Source organism: Pecten maximus, chromosome 7 (genome assembly GCF_902652985.1).
Source record: "Pecten maximus chromosome 7, xPecMax1.1, whole genome shotgun sequence".
Classification (NCBI taxonomy): domain Eukaryota; kingdom Metazoa; phylum Mollusca; class Bivalvia; order Pectinida; family Pectinidae; genus Pecten; species Pecten maximus.
In genome coordinates, this window is record NC_047021.1 from 30,528,905 (window position 1) to 30,541,923 (window position 13,019).

At 45.9% G+C, this 13,019-nt stretch overlaps 1 protein-coding gene across 1 annotated transcript in view; it reads right to left on the bottom strand.

Annotated features, from left to right (window-relative positions):
- The window catches only part of LOC117330546, a 60,983-nt gene that overhangs the window by 23,567 nt on the left and 24,397 nt on the right, over positions 1 to 13,019 (bottom strand). The window lies entirely within an intron of this gene.

A 13,019-nucleotide genomic window follows, 5' to 3' on the forward strand; every position in this document is an offset into this window, starting at 1 on the left:
CATAACCCCTGGAGTATTGAGGAGAGAGAAAGTGAAGGTTACCCCGGGAGTATAAAGGATACGGTGGAGTCAAACTTTTTCTATTCCCAATATAGAAACAATCACTTGTGCTATTTCATTTAAGATTTGCTTTTATTTACACAATATTAAATGAATGTTTGGTATACTCCCTTATGTAGCTACCCATTTGATATACCAGTATTTTTATTGTGCCTTAAATAATCTCAAGTAGCCTTTAAAAAGTCATACCTGTATATAACTTTTTATGATGTATGTTTTGCAAACTCATAGTGATTCAGCACAAAACACGTATGACACCACAGAACAGTGTGACACCACACAACACTGTGACATTACAGAACAGTGTGACACCACACAACAGTGTGACACCACAGCACAGTGTGACACCACACAACAGTGGGACATCACAGAACAGTGTGACACCACACAACAGTGTGACACCACACAACAGTGTGACACCACACAACAGTGACACCACAGCACAGTGTGACACCACACACCAGTGTGACACCACACAACAGTGACACCACACAACAGTGTGACACCACACAACAGTGTGACATCACAGAACAGTGTGACACCACACAACTGTGTGACACCACAGAACAGTGTGACACAACAGAACAGTGTGACATCACACACCAGTGATACCACAGAACAGTGTGACATCACACAACAGCATGACACCACACACCAGTGTGACACCAAAGAACAGTGTGACACCACACAACAGTGTGACACCAAAGAACAGTGTGACATCACACAACAGTGTGACACCACACAACAGTGTAACACAACACAACAGCATGACACCACAGAACAGTGTGACACCAAAGAACAGTGTGACACCACACAACAGAGTGACACCACAGAACAATGTAACACCAAAGAACAGTGTGACATCACACAACAGTGACACCACAGAACAGTGTGACACCAAAGAACAGTGTGACACCACACAACAGTGTGACATCATACAACAGTGTGACATCATACAACAGTGTGACACAACACAACAGTGTGACATCACACAACAGTGTGACACCACACAACAGTGTGACATCACAGAACTGTGTGACACCACAGAACTGTGTGACACCACAGAACTTTGTGACACATCACAAGTGTGACACCACACAACAGTGTGACACCACACAACAATGTGACACCACAGAACAGTGTGACACCACACAACAGTGTGACATCACAGAACAGTGTGACGCCACACAACAGTGTGACATCACACAACAGTGTGAAGCCACACAACAGTGTGACACCACACAACATAGTGACATCACAGAACAGTGTGACGCCACACAACAGTGTGACATCACACAACAGTGACATCACACAACAGTGTGACACCACACAAGTGTGACACCACAGAAAAGAGTGACAACACATAACAGTGTGACATCACACAAGAGTGTGACATCACACAACAGTGTAAAACAACACAACAGTGTGACACCACACAACAGTGTGATACCACAGTACAGTGTAACATCAAAGAACAGTGTGACACCACACAACAGTGTGACACCACGGAACAGTGTGACACCACACAACAGTGTGACATCACACAACAGAGTGACACAACACAACAGTGTGACACCACACAACAGTGTGACACCACACAACAGTGTGACATCACAGAACTGTGTGACACTACACAACAGTGTGACACTACACAACTGTGTGACACCACAGAACAGTGTGACATCACAGAACTGTGTGACACCACATAACAGTGTGGCATCACAGAACAGTGATACCGTAGAACAGTGTGACATCACACAACAGTGTGACACCACAGAACAGTGTGACACCACACAACAATGTGACACCTCAGAACAGTGTGACACCACACAACTGTGTGACATCTCAGAACAGTGTGACATCACAGAACAGTGTGACATCACACAACGGTCTGACACCACAGAACAGTGTGACACCACAGAACAGTGTGACATCACAGAACAGTGTGACATCACACAACAGTGTGACATCACACAACAGTGTGACACCACAGAACAGTGTGACACCACAGAACTGTGACACCACACAACAGTTGACACCACACAACAGTGTGACACCACAGAACAGTGTGACACCACACAACAGCGTGACACCACACAACAGTGCGACACCACACAACAGTGTGACACCACAGAAAAGAGTGACACCACATAACAGTGTGACATCACACAACAGTGTGACATCACAGACCAACAGTGTGACGCCACACAACAGTGTGACATCACACAACAGTGTGACACCACACAACATAGTGACATTACAGAACAGTGTGAAGCCACACAACAGTGTGACATCACACAACAGTGACATCACACAACAGTGTGACACCACACAACAGTGTGACACCACACAACAGTGTGACACCAAGGAACAGTGTGACAACAAGGAACAGTGTGACACCAAAGAACAGTGTGACACCACACAACACTGTGACACCACACAACACTGTGACACCACACAACACTGTGACACCACACAACACTGTGACACCACACAACAGACATTTAACAGTATCTTTTAGGTATAGACTAAAGTTAAAATCTGAAAGAAACACAATTGTGAGTGACTATAAATAAAATAGCACAATTGTCGTGAATGATCGATAAATGAGATAGAACAATACTTGGGGCCATCTCATAATTTTCACTGTAAGGATTGTGTACAATATGTTTACAAGGCAGAGGTGTACAGCAGCCCACAGTAGAGCAGTGTATCAAGCTGAGGGGCATGGGATTGACCCCCAATGGAGCATCCTTGATAGTCTGGGAGTTGTGTTCACTTTCACTAAGCGTGAGGCAAAAAAGGCCTAATCAGTGGAGTATTGAGGAGAGTTAAAGCGAATGTAACCCCTGGAGTATTGAGGAGAGAGAAAGTGAAGGTTACCCCTGGAGTATTGAGGAGAGAGAAAGTGAAGGTTACCCCTGGAGTATTGAGGAGAGAGAAAGTGAACGTAACCCCTGGAGTATTGAGGAGAGAGAAAGTGAACGTAACCCCTGGAGTATTGAGGAGAGAGAAAGTGAACGTAACCCCTGGAGTATTGAGGAGAGAGAAAGTGAACGTAACCCCTGGAGTATTGAGGAGAGAGAAAGTAAACGCAACCCCGGGAGAATTGAGGAGAAAGAAAGTGAACGTAACCCCTGGAGTATTGAGGAGAGAGAAAGTGAAGGTTACCCCGGGAGTATAAAGGATACGGTGGAGTCAAACTTTTTCTATTCCCAATATAGAAACAATCACTTGTGCTATTTCATTTAAGATTTGCTTTTATTTACACAATATTAAATGAATGTTTGGTATACTCCCTTATGTAGCTACCCATTTGATATACCAGTATTTTTATTGTGCCTTAAATAATCTCAAGTAGCCTTTAAAAAGTCATACCTGTATATAACTTTTTATGATGTATGTTTTGCAAACTCATAGTGATTCAGCACAAAACACGTATGACACCACAGAACAGTGTGACACCACACAACAGTATGACACCACACAACAGTGACATCACACAACAGTGTGACACAACAGAACAGTGTGACACCACATAACACTGTGACATTACAGAACAGTGTGACACCACACAACAGTGTGACACCACAGAACTGTGACACCACAGCACAGTGTGACACCACACAACAGTGACATCACAGAACAGTGTGACACCACACAACAGTGTGACATCACATAACAGTGTGACACCACACAACAGTGTGACACAACAGAACAGTGTGACACCACACAACACTGTGACATTACAGAACAGTGTGACACCACACAACAGTGTGACACCACAGCACAGTGTGACACCACACAACAGTGGGACATCACAGAACAGTGTGACACCACACAACAGTGTGACACCACACAACAGTGTGACACCACACAACAGTGACACCACAGCACAGTGTGACACCACACACCAGTGTGACACCACACAACAGTGACACCACACAACAGTGTGACACCACACAACAGTGTGACATCACAGAACAGTGTGACACCACACAACTGTGTGACACCACAGAACAGTGTGACACAACAGAACAGTGTGACATCACACACCAGTGATACCACAGAACAGTGTGACATCACACAACAGCATGACACCACACACCAGTGTGACACCAAAGAACAGTGTGACACCACACAACAGTGTGACACCAAAGAACAGTGTGACATCACACAACAGTGTGACACCACACAACAGTGTAACACCACACAACAGCATGACACCACACAACAGTGTGACATCACACAACAGTGTGACACAACACAACAGTGTGACACCACACAACAGTGTGACATCACAGAACTGTGTGACACCACACAACAGTGTGACACTTCACAACTGTGTGACACCAAACAACAGTGTGACACCACACAACTGTGTGACACCACACAACAATGTGGCATCACAGAACAGTGATACCGTAGAACAGTGTGACATCACACAACAGTGTGACACCACAGAACAGTGTGACACCACACAACAATGTGACACCTCAGAACAGTGTGACACCACACAACAGTGTGACATCACAGAACAGTGTGACGCCACACAACAGTGTGACATCACACAACAGTGTGAAGCCACACAACAGTGTGACACCACACAACATAGTGACATCACAGAACAGTGTGACGCCACACAACAGTGTGACATCACACAACAGTGACATCACACAACAGTGTGACACCACACAAGTGTGACACCACAGAAAAGAGTGACAACACATAACAGTGTGACATCACACAAGAGTGTGACATCACACAACAGTGTAAAACAACACAACAGTGTGACACCACACAACAGTGTGATACCACAGTACAGTGTAACATCAAAGAACAGTGTGACACCACACAACAGTGTGACACCACGGAACAGTGTGACACCACACAACAGTGTGACATCACACAACAGAGTGACACAACACAACAGTGTGACACCACACAACAGTGTGACATCACAGAACTGTGTGACACTACACAACAGTGTGACACTACACAACTGTGTGACACCACAGAACAGTGTGACATCACAGAACTGTGTGGCACCACATAACCGTGTGGCATCACAGAACAGTGATACCGTAGAACAGTGTGACATCACACAACAGTGTGACACCACAGAACAGTGTGACACCACACAACAATGTGACACCTCAGAACAGTGTGACACCACACAACTGTGTGACATCTCAGAACAGTGTGACATCACAGAACAGTGTGACATCACACAACGGTCTGACACCACAGAACAGTGTGACACCACAGAACAGTGTGACATCACAGAACAGTGTGACATCACACAACAGTGTGACACCACAGAACAGTGTGACACCACAGAACTGTGACACCACACAACAGTTGACACCACACAACAGTGTGACACCACAGAACAGTGTGACACCACACAACAGTGTGACACCACACAACAGTGCGACACCACACAACAGTGTGACACCACAGAAAAGAGTGACACCACATAACAGTGTGACATCACACAACAGTGTGACATCACACAACAGTGTGACATCACAGACCAACAGTGTGACGCCACACAACAGTGTGACATCACACAACAGTGTGACACCACACAACATAGTGACATTACAGAACAGTGTGAAGCCACACAACAGTGTGACATCACACAACAGTGACATCACACAACAGTGTGACACCACATAACACTGTGACATTACAGAACAGTGTGACACCACACAACAGTGTGACACCACAGAACTGTGACACCACAGCACAGTGTGACACCACACAACAGTGACATCACAGAACAGTGTGACACCACACAACAGTGTGACATCACATAACAGTGTGACACCACACAACAGTGTGACACAACAGAACAGTGTGACACCACACAACACTGTGACATTACAGAACAGTGTGACACCACACAACAGTGTGACACCACAGCACAGTGTGACACCACACAACAGTGGGACATCACAGAACAGTGTGACACCACACAACAGTGTGACACCACACAACAGTGTGACACCACACAACAGTGACACCACAGCACAGTGTGACACCACACACCAGTGTGACACCACACAACAGTGACACCACACAACAGTGTGACACCACACAACAGTGTGACATCACACAACAGTGTGACACCACACAACTGTGTGACACCACAGAACAGTGTGACACAACAGAACAGTGTGACATCACACACCAGTGATACCACAGAACAGTGTGACATCACACAACAGCATGACACCACACACCAGTGTGACACCAAAGAACAGTGTGACACCACACAACAGTGTGACACCAAAGAACAGTGTGACATCACACAACAGTGTGACACCACACAACAGTGTAACACCACACAACAGCATGACACCACACAACAGTGTGACATCACACAACAGTGTGACACAACACAACAGTGTGACACCACACAACAGTGTGACATCACAGAACTGTGTGACACCACACAACAGTGTGACACTTCACAACTGTGTGACACCAAACAACAGTGTGACACCACACAACAATGTGGCATCACAGAACAGTGATACCGTAGAACAGTGTGACATCACACAACAGTGTGACACCACAGAACAGTGTGACACCACACAACAATGTGACACCTCAGAACAGTGTGACACCACACAACAGTGTGACATCACAGAACAGTGTGACGCCACACAACAGTGTGACATCACACAACAGTGTGAAGCCACACAACAGTGTGACACCACACAACATAGTGACATCACAGAACAGTGTGACGCCACACAACAGTGTGACATCACACAACAGTGACATCACACAACAGTGTGACACCACACAAGTGTGACACCACAGAAAAGAGTGACAACACATAACAGTGTGACATCACACAAGAGTGTGACATCACACAACAGTGTAAAACAACACAACAGTGTGACACCACACAACAGTGTGATACCACAGTACAGTGTAACATCAAAGAACAGTGTGACACCACACAACAGTGTGACACCACGGAACAGTGTGACACCACACAACAGTGTGACATCACACAACAGAGTGACACAACACAACAGTGTGACACCACACAACAGTGTGACATCACAGAACTGTGTGACACTACACAACAGTGTGACACTACACAACTGTGTGACACCACAGAACAGTGTGACATCACAGAACTGTGTGGCACCACATAACCGTGTGGCATCACAGAACAGTGATACCGTAGAACAGTGTGACATCACACAACAGTGTGACACCACAGAACAGTGTGACACCACACAACAATGTGACACCTCAGAACAGTGTGACACCACACAACTGTGTGACATCTCAGAACAGTGTGACATCACAGAACAGTGTGACATCACACAACGGTCTGACACCACAGAACAGTGTGACACCACAGAACAGTGTGACATCACAGAACAGTGTGACATCACACAACAGTGTGACACCACAGAACAGTGTGACACCACAGAACTGTGACACCACACAACAGTTGACACCACACAACAGTGTGACACCACACAACAGTGTGACACCACACAACAGTGCGACACCACACAACAGTGTGACACCACAGAAAAGAGTGACACCACATAACAGTGTGACATCACACAACAGTGTGACATCACACAACAGTGTGACATCACAGACCAACAGTGTGACGCCACACAACAGTGTGACATCACACAACAGTGTGACACCACACAACAGTGTGACATCACAGAACTGTGTGACACTACACAACAGTGTGACACTACACAACTGTGTGACACCACAGAACAGTGTGACATCACAGAACTGTGTGGCACCACATAACCGTGTGGCATCACAGAACAGTGATACCGTAGAACAGTGTGACATCACACAACAGTGTGACACCACAGAACAGTGTGACACCACACAACAATGTGACACCTCAGAACAGTGTGACACCACACAACTGTGTGACATCTCAGAACAGTGTGACATCACAGAACAGTGTGACATCACACAACGGTCTGACACCACAGAACAGTGTGACACCACAGAACAGTGTGACATCACAGAACAGTGTGACATCACACAACAGTGTGACACCACAGAACAGTGTGACACCACAGAACTGTGACACCACACAACAGTTGACACCACACAACAGTGTGACACCACAGAACAGTGTGACACCACACAACAGTGTGACACCACACAACAGTGCGACACCACACAACAGTGTGACACCACAGAAAAGAGTGACACCACATAACAGTGTGACATCACACAACAGTGTGACATCACACAACAGTGTGACATCACAGACCAACAGTGTGACGCCACACAACAGTGTGACATCACACAACAGTGTGACACCACACAACATAGTGACATTACAGAACAGTGTGAAGCCACACAACAGTGTGACATCACACAACAGTGACATCACACAACAGTGTGACACCACATAACACTGTGACATTACAGAACAGTGTGACACCACACAACAGTGTGACACCACAGAACTGTGACACCACAGCACAGTGTGACACCAAACAGTGACATCACAGAACAGTGTGACACCACACAACAGTGTGACATCACATAACAGTGTGACACCACACAACAGTGTGACACAACAGAACAGTGTGACACCACACAACACTGTGACATTACAGAACAGTGTGACACCACACAACAGTGTGACACCACAGCACAGTGTGACACCACACAACAGTGGGACATCACAGAACAGTGTGACACCACACAACAGTGTGACACCACACAACAGTGTGACACCACACAACAGTGACACCACAGCACAGTGTGACACCACACACCAGTGTGACACCACACAACAGTGACACCACACAACAGTGTGACACCACACAACAGTGTGACATCACAGAACAGTGTGACACCACACAACTGTGTGACACCACAGAACAGTGTGACACAACAGAACAGTGTGACATCACACACCAGTGATACCACAGAACAGTGTGACATCACACAACAGCATGACACCACACACCAGTGTGACACCAAAGAACAGTGTGACACCACACAACAGTGTGACACCAAAGAACAGTGTGACATCACACAACAGTGTGACACCACACAACAGTGTAACACCACACAACAGCATGACACCACACAACAGTGTGACATCACACAACAGTGTGACACAACACAACAGTGTGACACCACACAACAGTGTGACATCACAGAACTGTGTGACACCACACAACAGTGTGACACTTCACAACTGTGTGACACCAAACAACAGTGTGACACCACACAACAATGTGGCATCACAGAACAGTGATACCGTAGAACAGTGTGACATCACACAACAGTGTGACACCACAGAACAGTGTGACACCACACAACAATGTGACACCTCAGAACAGTGTGACACCACACAACAGTGTGACATCACAGAACAGTGTGACGCCACACAACAGTGTGACATCACACAACAGTGTGAAGCCACACAACAGTGTGACACCACACAACATAGTGACATCACAGAACAGTGTGACGCCACACAACAGTGTGACATCACACAACAGTGACATCACACAACAGTGTGACACCACACAAGTGTGACACCACAGAAAAGAGTGACAACACATAACAGTGTGACATCACACAAGAGTGTGACATCACACAACAGTGTAAAACAACACAACAGTGTGACACCACACAACAGTGTGATACCACAGTACAGTGTAACATCAAAGAACAGTGTGACACCACACAACAGTGTGACACCACGGAACAGTGTGACACCACACAACAGTGTGACATCACACAACAGAGTGACACAACACAACAGTGTGACACCACACAACAGTGTGACATCACAGAACTGTGTGACACTACACAACAGTGTGACACTACACAACTGTGTGACACCACAGAACAGTGTGACATCACAGAACTGTGTGGCACCACATAACCGTGTGGCATCACAGAACAGTGATACCGTAGAACAGTGTGACATCACACAACAGTGTGACACCACAGAACAGTGTGACACCACACAACAATGTGACACCTCAGAACAGTGTGACACCACACAACTGTGTGACATCTCAGAACAGTGTGACATCACAGAACAGTGTGACATCACACAACGGTCTGACACCACAGAACAGTGTGACACCACAGAACAGTGTGACATCACAGAACAGTGTGACATCACACAACAGTGTGACACCACAGAACAGTGTGACACCACAGAACTGTGACACCACACAACAGTTGACACCACACAACAGTGTGACACCACAGAACAGTGTGACACCACACAACAGTGTGACACCACACAACAGTGCGACACCACACAACAGTGTGACACCACAGAAAAGAGTGACACCACATAACAGTGTGACATCACACAACAGTGTGACATCACACAACAGTGTGACATCACACAACAGTGTGACATCACAGACCAACAGTGTGACGCCACACAACAGTGTGACATCACACAACAGTGTGACATCACACAACAGTGTGACATCACAGACCAACAGTGTGACGCCACACAACAGTGTGACATCACACAACAGTGTGACACCACACAACAGTGTGACATCACAGAACTGTGTGACACTACACAACAGTGTGACACTACACAACTGTGTGACACCACAGAACAGTGTGACATCACAGAACTGTGTGGCACCACATAACCGTGTGGCATCACAGAACAGTGATACCGTAGAACAGTGTGACATCACACAACAGTGTGACACCACAGAACAGTGTGACACCACACAACAATGTGACACCTCAGAACAGTGTGACACCACACAACTGTGTGACATCTCAGAACAGTGTGACATCACAGAACAGTGTGACATCACACAACGGTCTGACACCACAGAACAGTGTGACACCACAGAACAGTGTGACATCACAGAACAGTGTGACATCACACAACAGTGTGACACCACAGAACAGTGTGACACCACAGAACTGTGACACCACACAACAGTTGACACCACACAACAGTGTGACACCACAGAACAGTGTGACACCACACAACAGTGTGACACCACACAACAGTGCGACACCACACAACAGTGTGACACCACAGAAAAGAGTGACACCACATAACAGTGTGACATCACACAACAGTGTGACATCACACAACAGTGTGACATCACAGACCAACAGTGTGACGCCACACAACAGTGTGACATCACACAACAGTGTGACACCACACAACATAGTGACATTACAGAACAGTGTGAAGCCACACAACAGTGTGACATCACACAACAGTGACATCACACAACAGTGTGACACCACACAACAGTGTGACACCACACAACAGTGTGACACCAAGGAACAGTGTGACAACAAGGAACAGTGTGACACCAAAGAACAGTGTGACACCACACAACACTGTGACACCACACAACACTGTGACACCACACAACACTGTGACACCACACAACACTGTGACACCACACAACAGACATTTAACAGTATCTTTTAGGTATAGACTAAAGTTAAAATCTGAAAGAAACACAATTGTGAGTGACTATAAATAAAATAGCACAATTGTCGTGAATGATCGATAAATGAGATAGAACAATACTTGGGGCCATCTCATAATTTTCACTGTAAGGATTGTGTACAATATGTTTAAAAGGCAGAGGTGTACAGCAGCCCACAGTAGAGCAGTGTATCAAGCTGAGGGGCATGGGATTGACCCCCAATGGAGCATCCTTGATAGTCTGGGAGTTGTGTTCACTTTCACTAAGCGTGAGGCAAAAAAGGCCTAATCAGTGGAGTATTGAGGAGAGTTAAAGCGAATGTAACCCCTGGAGTATTGAGGAGAGAGAAAGTGAAGGTTACCCCTGGAGTATTGAGGAGAGAGAAAGTGAAGGTTACCCCTGGAGTATTGAGGAGAGAGAAAGTGAACGTAACCCCTGGAGTATTGAGGAGAGAGAAAGTGAACGTAACCCCTGGAGTATTGAGGAGAGAGAAAGTGAACGTAACCCCTGGAGTATTGAGGAGAGAGAAAGTGAACGTAACCCCTGGAGTATTGAGGAGAGAGAAAGTAAACGCAACCCCGGGAGAATTGAGGAGAAAGAAAGTGAACGTAACCCCTGGAGTATTGAGGAGAGAGAAAGTGAAGGTTACCCCGGGAGTATAAAGGATACGGTGGAGTCAAACTTTTTCTATTCCCAATATAGAAACAATCACTTGTGCTATTTCATTTAAGATTTGCTTTTATTTACACAATATTAAATGAATGTTTGGTATACTCCCTTATGTAGCTACCCATTTGATATACCAGTATTTTTATTGTGCCTTAAATAATCTCAAGTAGCCTTTAAAAAGTCATACCTGTATATAACTTTTTATGATGTATGTTTTGCAAACTCATAGTGATTCAGCACAAAACACGTATGACACCACAGAACAGTGTGACACCACACAACAGTATGACACCACACAACAGTGACATCACACAACAGTGTGACACAACAGAACAGTGTGACACCACATAACACTGTGACATTACAGAACAGTGTGACACCACACAACAGTGTGACACCACAGAACTGTGACACCACAGCACAGTGTGACACCACACAACAGTGACATCACAGAACAGTGTGACACCACACAACAGTGTGACATCACATAACAGTGTGACACCACACAACAGTGTGACACAACAGAACAGTGTGACACCACACAACACTGTGACATTACAGAACAGTGTGACACCACACAACAGTGTGACACCACAGCACAGTGTGACACCACACAACAGTGGGACATCACAGAACAGTGTGACACCACACAACAGTGTGACACCACACAACAGTGTGACACCACACAACAGTGACACCACAGCACAGTGTGACACCACACACCAGTGTGACACCACACAACAGTGACACCACACAACAGTGTGACACCACACAACAGTGTGACATCACAGAACAGTGTGACACCACACAACT